The sequence below is a fragment of the Lycium barbarum genome, chromosome 1, assembly GCF_019175385.1.
Source record: "Lycium barbarum isolate Lr01 chromosome 1, ASM1917538v2, whole genome shotgun sequence".
Classification (NCBI taxonomy): domain Eukaryota; kingdom Viridiplantae; phylum Streptophyta; class Magnoliopsida; order Solanales; family Solanaceae; genus Lycium; species Lycium barbarum.
The window spans coordinates 41,804,060-41,812,769 of NC_083337.1; the positions used below are offsets into that span (position 1 = coordinate 41,804,060).

An 8,710-nucleotide genomic window follows, 5' to 3' on the forward strand; every position below is an offset into this window, starting at 1 on the left:
GCGGTGAAGATTTGAACATTTGTCTCAAAGGGCGTAGAGCGCCAGAAAGTTTTGCCTTCCCCTTTTTATGCTTTTCTCCTTGTGCCTTGATATTATCAAGATTTTTCTCCTCTTCAGCTATAATAGGGACTTCCTCCTCTGTTTCTTCCTCCACAATAACATCAGATACATCAGGTTGTGCTTCTTCTTTAACAATTGGCTCGAGATCAATCACCTTTTTTATCAGCACCTTGAAGTATTGTTTCACTTCGGGTGCTAATAGCAGCTACCTTTCGGGTTTGGAACTGTATCACTTGGTAGTAGTCCACGTTAAGGAGTATGCACTTCTCTGGAAAGGTCTCTGAATTGCGATTCAAGCTTCTGAATGGAAGCTAAATGAGATAGTTGAACCTGAGACATTCCCTTTATAATGCTCTCAGTTCTGTCCTGATTCATTAGCATTTTCTGCATCATACTTTTCAGCTCCGCAGAATCATTAGCAGCATTGCTAGCAGAGTTGCTAGCTGAATTATCTCTCCACTGTTGGGAACTTGGTGCTTGCCCCCTTGGTGGAATGTAGGGGTTCGAGCTCTTGTTTCCATAATTGTTGTTATTGTAATTCCCTTGATTTGGATTTCCCTGCTCATTTCTGCTATAATTGTTCCCTAGAAATTGGTGTTGAGTCTTTTTCCATGGGTGATGGCCCGGACTTTGATAATTTTGCCTTTGATAACCCCCTTGCGAGTTGTTGACATAATTAGCATCTTCATAATGTTGTTGCCCATCTAAGTACATCCCCTTACGGACTTGATACATCCCCTGTGGATGAGGTGGTAACTCCTCAACAACATTTACCCCTTGTGCATCCTTTTCTGCCAACTTCTTTGATAATAGATCCACCGTGGTTTACAATTGAGAAAAGGCATGATCTCTCTCATGGTTTTCTTTTGCAACGGTAGCTAGTGATGGACTACCATAAGAGAGACTCTCACTATCAGGTTAATGCCAAACTTGATTTTGGGTGGTGAATTTATCAAGCAAACGGGTAATAGCGATAAATGACTTGTCCATGAAGCATCCTCCCGCGGCAGTACTGACAGCAATTTGATTCATTGTATCTAAATTTCTCCGTGAGAATAGCATCCGAAAACCCGTGAGTTGGAGATTGAGCTAGATAGTACTTGAACCGCTCCCATGCCAAATATAATTGTTCCCCCGGGAGATGTTTGAACTCAAAGATCTTATCTCGAAGTTCAGCCTTTTTGCTCGGTGGGAACCACTTCTTCAGAAATGTGTTGGCTAGCTCGCTCCAGGTATGAATAGAATTGCTGGGAAGCTTTTCATACCATTCCCTTGCTTGGCCAGCCAAGGAATATTTGAAGACCCGTAACCGAAGTGCATCAGCAGAAGCAGCACCTTGGGATTGTTGAGCACACACGTGCAGGAAGTTCTTCAAATGTCGCAATGGACAATCCTCCAAATAATTTCGGAAATAACCTTCAAGTTTCAGCAGCTAATAGATAGAACTATCAATTTTTAAAGTACATTTCCAGTCCTAGGAGGGACCACAGCAGAAGCATAATCAGCTTCATTGATGAATTCCGCAAATATATTCTCATCTTCGTCCTCTTCTGGTGCAGGTGGGTTCAATTGGAGTCCACCTTGGTTTCCTTGATTTTGATTCTGTCTTCCATCCATGTTCACCTGGTTCACCACAACAGCAAACAAGGAGTGATGGAATAGAAAAAGTTTTAAAGAAGAGTACGCACAATCAGTAATTTCAAAACCGTATTCCCCGGCAACGGCACCAATATTTGATACGCTCAAATTACAGCTATTAATGGCGTAAAGCAGACGTTGTCAAATATAGTAACCCAAACAAGGTTGGGGTCGAATCCCACAGGGAATATGGAGAGAAAAGGGTACTAATTGTATGTGATACTAGTCTTCAAAGGCTTTAATCCCATTCCGAATAGTTTGAAATATTTGTTGAGTAATGTAATTGAATACTTTGACTTGAATTGTACTTAATGCGAGAGAGAGACTAAGGTTGTGTTCCCCATTTTTATTAGATATTATGCTTCAGGTTTCAATGCGATATATTTCTAATGGTTGTTCTAAGAGTATGCACTTGATCTCTTAAGGACTTCCTAATGTTTCCCAACAGTTAGGCCGTATTTCCTCTTTATGATTTTTCCAAATGTAAAAGAGTTGAAATCGAAGAGCGACCAATAATGCCAATTAGACTTGTTCTTATCCCTAAGTTAGTCTATTAAACGAGGATTAACGCCCCGAGTCATTGTTATTCAATCTTACCAATACTGACTCTCTTTCCCAAGAAAAGTTAGTATAATGGCTTAGGCTAATGCTTGCAATCATTACCCAATGCTAATGCACAAAGATAGAATAAATACTAGTAACCATTATGCATATATCAATAGTAGAAACCCATGCACATAATACCCATCATGGGATCCACAACCTTAGAATTAAAATTAGCTACTCATCATTTTGGTTAACAAAGAAAGTTTAAAAGTTAACATAATATACTTACGATGCTAATACAATATGGAATGAAAGTGAAGTTGGCGCTTTAAATTCTCCAACCACTTCAAATATTCAAGACTTAAAGTTAATGCTCCCAAAGAAAATCAGAATTATGAATTAAAACCCTAACTTTAAGTATTTATAGGGCCAAATATCGCGCCAAATTTCTGGATAAAAACATCCTTACGCGGAATCGTTACGGATCGTAACACAGGTTACGGTCCGTCCTTCGGTTTCGTCCTTTGACATCTTGATTAGGTCAACCGTATCTTCCAGCGGATCATGGCCTCAGTCTTCAGTGGCCAATGCATTACGCCATGACGTTATGCCCCGTAACCTGAGTTACGGACCGTCCTTCTGGGCGTAACCTGTGACACTACTTAGAGCCCGTTTGGATTGGCTTATAAGTTGCTTATAAGCTATTTTCAGCTTTTTTGAGTGTTTGGCCGGCCAGCTTAAAGTCATTTTGTGCTTAAAATAAGGTCAAAAAAATAATTGGGCCCATTTGACTTAGCTTATCTAAAGTAGCTTATAAGCTGAAAACAACTTATAAGCCAAAAAAAATAAGTTAGACTACCCTAACTTATTTTTTTTAGCTTATAAGCTGTTTGCAGCTTATAGGCATAAGCCCATCCAAACAGGCTCTTAGGCTTCTTACTGGAAAGTCTCCTCAGCTTACGGTACACGTTACGGCCCGTAACATGAGTTACGGACCGTCCTTTATAGCGGCAGATATCTGGATCTTCCTCTCTGGTACGGATCACGTTACGGTCCATAACTCGAGTTACGGACCGTCCTTTTGCTCCAAGTTGTCCGTTTTTCAGCATTTCTTATCATTTCTGTTCCTTAGTCAACCAACCGTACAAAACACCAAAATAACATAAGAAACGATATAAAAACACTTAAAAACAAGCAACAGTTCTAGTGACAAAGGCATAAAATGTGCCAAAATTCATGGCACATCAGTAGGTTGTGGCTTGGTGGGATGTTTGGTTCAATTCCCGAGGCACTTAGGAGCATATAGGACTTGGGTTGGAAAGTTTTCTTTAGGCCATTGGGGGGTTGACTTGGTCAATTAGATCTCCATTGGAAATTTCGAGGCCACGGATGAATTCATAATGTGTTTTTTGTATGTATGCATGTTGGTTTTGTATCTATGGGGCCTCGGGTGATAGTCGGGTTTCGAATTGAGAATTTTCAAAAACTAAATAAATCTAGTGTCTGGTGTTCGTTGCAGCGGCACTAGACTCACCGCAGCGGTCTCGCTATAGCGAGGGAGAGACTGCTCTAGCGAGCGAGGAGACTTTGTAGTATGTCACCCCAGTGAAATGGTATCCGCTACGGCAGACTCGTTGTAGGAGAATGTTACCGCCATAGCGGCAAGGTGAGATTTGGCATGAGGTGCCACAGTGTGCCCCTGGACACCATGGTGAGTTTGCTGCAGCAGGTACCTTACCGCTGCAACGAGTGACGGGCAACGTTTCCATATTTTTCTTAAGTTAAAACCCTCAATCCCTTCCATTTCTCCTCATTAACTTCTAAGCACTCTTGGTGCGAATTAATCAACTTAAGGGCTGAAACTTCTTGGAGGTAAGATATATGAGCTTTGAATCTTTCATTTAAATCCCTAGTTCACTAATTCATGCTTAGAATCATTAGAATCAAAGTATAGAAGTCTAGTCTTATGATTATTTCTTGAGTTGGGTTTTAGACTTCCTAAATAGAAATTGATGATGAAATTGACTAGAATAAACATAGAAATTGATGAATTCATTGTTGTTAAGCCTAGTTCTTCCATTAACTTAAGGATTAAAGAGTTAGGGTTTATACCCAAATTTAGGGGTTTCACTTAAATCCTAATTAGGCATAATCTTGAGTTGATTTAGCAATTGATTATTGGGTTTGATCACCTAGAGCTTGAATTGCATTTTCCATCCTTCAATTTCCCATTTTACCCTTATGGGCCCATTTCTCCAATTTCTTGGGTTAGAATTTGACCTAACTAGAAGTAGCAATATGGGCGTTGTTATTCATGGTTTTCAAATAGAACTCGATTATAAATAGACTTTGAGTACTTGGAGGCGCAACGAAAAGGTAAGACCAAGGTTTGATTGTTCGAGGCTCATGTTCGGCATTCCAGGTAGGCTATGGCTTACCTTATGGTTAAACTTCGGTTAGTAAAGTATATATAGAGTTAGTGATTGTTGGAGAAATCATCTACGCCTTCGGGTATGGATTCGGGATGGAATACTTAGGTTGGTATTGTTGTTAACTAATAACTATGGCTTGTCACCTTGTTGTGACTTGTTGGCTGGTAGCCACGTGAGTGATTCCAGAATTGTTTCTTAGGGATTTACTTTATGATTTGGATATCGTAATTTATCATGTATTGATGTTGTTGGGAAGGATAGGGAAGCTATGATATTGAGACTGTTATTGTGATATGTGTCCATGTGTGGCACGATTGATTTGATGTGTTGTAATCATTCGTTGACATTTTGAATTGCACTCATTCTCATCTTTCATGATACTCTGATATGAATACTTAGTGACTTATTCATGGTTGTGAACCTGTATCTCTCAGTCATTAGTTATTGACTTGTGAAGAGAAGGAATTGATATTGATCTTGATATTGGGATATGTGTCCATTTGTGGCACGGTTTTCATTGATATACTCTTGTTGGTATTGATATCATGCATGTATTCATACTCATATTTTGATCGGGTTGCATGCCACAACACATAGATATATACATATATTGGATCGGTTGCACGTACCGCAACACTGACTGGGATCAGGTTGCACGTTCCGCAACACTAACTTGGATCGGGTTGTGCGCCGCAGTAGGTACATGAACTTCGCGGGTCCCCCATGGGTCATGACTGTCAAGGCTTAGATATCATCCGCCGAGAGCATGTGTGTATCATTGTATTTCATTCATATTTCATTCACTCATACATCTGATTTTTGTTAGTGGTTAGCTATTGCATTGTACGATGCTCGTGAGCATTGACTTCCTGGTTGGTTACTCATTTGAGATTGTCATGTGTCTGATTATTATATACTTGGGAATTGATGAACTCGAGGAGTACAGACTTTTTCTTGGTTAATACTTGGGGTTACGGATTACTATTATTGGTTGTGCGGTGTTTGTGGTTTTTTTGAGAAATCGAGGAAAATTGGTTGACTTATGGTTAGGTGCTTCACCATAGACTATGATTCGGTTATTTGATCCTTATATACTAGAGTTGTTATTCTTGGACTGTGTGGTGTTTATACCTGATATTGAGCATGTCTATTCTTTAGTCTCTTCCTTTATATATGTTAACTAACTGTCGTCAGCCTATGATGCCTACTCAGTACGTGTTGTTTGTACTGATACTACCTCGTTACACACCTTTTTGGGGTGTAAAGTTTTGAGACAGATTCCACTTCTACTTCCCAGACTGCTTTCTAAGGCCTGGCTTGTGAGTATCTAGGGTGAGCATCTGACGAGTCGCTGCCTGGGGAATCCTCTATCCCTGTCTTTATTTTCTTCCATTCAGACAGATGTGCTTAGCATTTGAGACCTGTATTTTCCAGACATTACATAGTTTCTCTTGTACGAATCAGACCAGTTCCTTATGCGATGTATTCATATTCTGCACTTATGATTACTTATGATTCAGACTTTTACCTATTCTGCTCTAGTTACTTCATTGTGGTTGAATTTATGAATTGGGAAAAGGGTTCGCCTACCGAGGTGGGATGTGGTAGGTGCCCGCGCAACTTATTGAATTTAGGTCATGATAGCATTTCCCATATTTCTTTAACTCCCCTCAAGTTCATAGATGACATAACAGCAGCCCAAACAGTTAACAAGACTATAACCAGTTCCTTAACGACTTAACAAAACAACGAGCAGGAAACTCAGATTACGATTAACAACTATAACTTCAATCTTTCTTCTTCCTTTAAAATATGATAATAACCACAACATATACAGGTTATATCATTAATTTCCAGCTTAAAAACACCATAATAACACATCCAAATCAGTCCACAAGTTACTATAGCTCAAATATGATTTCTCCCTCAATATCTCACAAGTTCTAACTTCCACAACCTTGACAAAACTTATATAAGCTCAAACATAGGAAGAATAGGTGAAAGTTTATCTCAAACACCTTATAACATCCCTTACACGAGCTTACTTGAACATGAAGAATCCTCCAAATCAGCCACATGAAGAAGAAGAACAATGCAAAAGCACCACGGAATTCCTCATGTTGGATTTGCGTTGTTTCACCTTGATTTTGCTCTTAGATGGTGTCGAACCTTTCGAAGAGATCTTGGGAGGGTTTTGGGTCTATAAAAGGATTAAAAAATGAAATCTACAAATCAGCAACCGTTTATATACTTAAAAAGAAATCTCCACTGCCTCAAATGCGTCCCAAAGGGGCTGCCTTCCCAGTCTCGCGGAAACTCGAATATCTCTCTACTCTAATGTTTTATAGATGAAAAGTTTAATACACTGGAAACTAGACACATAGAACTTAGATATGGTGGGTGTATCACCCCGTAAATCAAAGTATATTGGAAGAAAAGCTCAGTGACATCTGACTCAAATTTCAGTAGAATTATGAACGTAACTTGTGGTAACTTTTGTTGTCTTTTGTTTTACAACTTGCTTGACCTCAGCCCTTAACATATGACTATTAGATGATTCAAATACCTCATAAAATGACCTTGTTATCATGTTAATAACTTCTAGTATTACCCCAAAAGTACGGGTTATAACATCAGCCCGTACCTCCAATGTACGGACCGTAAGTCACTCCATAAGTTGGAAATTTTGCAAAAATTCACTCGCTTCAATTCATATAACCTCTAATCCTTCCAACACATACTAACTATGGTCTTAAACACTTATAGCCTTAGGAATAACATCATTATTTGGTTTTCATCGACATAACTTAGGATACAACTCAATGTACAAAACGGGATGTAACATTTATACTTTTATGTGAACACGAGCCTTGGATACAAGCTAGTCAAGTAAGATAAACGAATATCTATATAAGTTAGAAATCAGAAGCAAACAATTAGTTCTACAAGATAAACATTATCTAAGTTATAGCGAAAAGGGTCAGTGTTCCTACAGTTAGTTTCCTTAGAACTGTATCTTAACATTCGAGGACGAATTTTCCTAAGGAGGGAAGGATGAAATGCCCAAAAATTTTGTGTTAGAATCTATCGCGAGTAATGTAAGGTGAACTTGAAAGGTTGATGATATTAGAAAGGATAGAATATGTTTAAAACAAGTGTTGGGTAAGCTTTACGAGAATTAGAGGTCAAACGAATCGAAGGAAATAAATTTCATCGAAGTTTGATAACTTGTTATGAATCACGGCCAAGAGTGCGGGCCGTGAAACACTTCTACGAGGCATAAAAATGGTGTATCTCCACTGTAAACGCTAAGAAGAAAGTTGATTTTGGAGGGTCGAATTACGATGGGGGACTGACGGACCATAAAAGTGTTCTACGGTGGCAACCCCATTGTGAAAAAGTTTGACGGGCCGTAAAAGTGGTTGTGAAATTGAGGCGATGGAACTTTATATAAATAGATTGAAGAGGTTTTCATTCATTCTATTCCATTCACAAGCCCTCCCAGATCTCAAATACTCTGAAAACACTCCCAAAGAGTTCACACATGATCCTAGAGCAAAATCTAAGGCAAACAACATAGATCTTACTTTGGAAAGTCCGTGGTGCTAGCTTAGCTCGAGTTTTCCTCATAGTTTCTGAAGTTGAGCTTTCCTTGAGTTGAATTCAAGTGAAGCTAGAGGTTGTTCCTGACATTTGTGGCCAGAATTATCTTTTTTCTTATGTATATGAGCTAGATTAAGCATTAGATGTTCCTAAGTGTTACAAGTTGATAGTAAGAGTTGTTGATTTGTTAGGTACTATATAGTGTGTTAAGGGATTGTTCTTGTTATAAATTAGATTCTGGAAGTATTAGCATATTGGATCTGAGTTAGTTTGATGATTTAAATGTGCTTAGTCGTTACAAATTGTAAGTTGACGAGTTAGATGATGTAGTTGATGGTTGATTGTGTTGTACGGTATGTTAGGTTGTTCTTGCTATATAAAGGGGAAGGATATGTTGATGTATGTGTTTTCATGTGTTGATAATGATTTTA

The 8,710-nt window shown here is 38.8% G+C and overlaps 1 non-coding gene across 1 annotated transcript; it reads left to right on the plus strand.

Moving 5' to 3' along the window:
- The first annotated feature begins 1,127 nt into the window (after positions 1-1,127).
- On the plus strand, positions 1,128-1,233 carry LOC132619192 (small nucleolar RNA R71). The gene has a single exon (XR_009574607.1). It is a non-coding gene; the product is annotated as a small nucleolar RNA R71 (small nucleolar RNA).
- Positions 1,234-8,710: the final 7,477 nt, after the last annotated feature.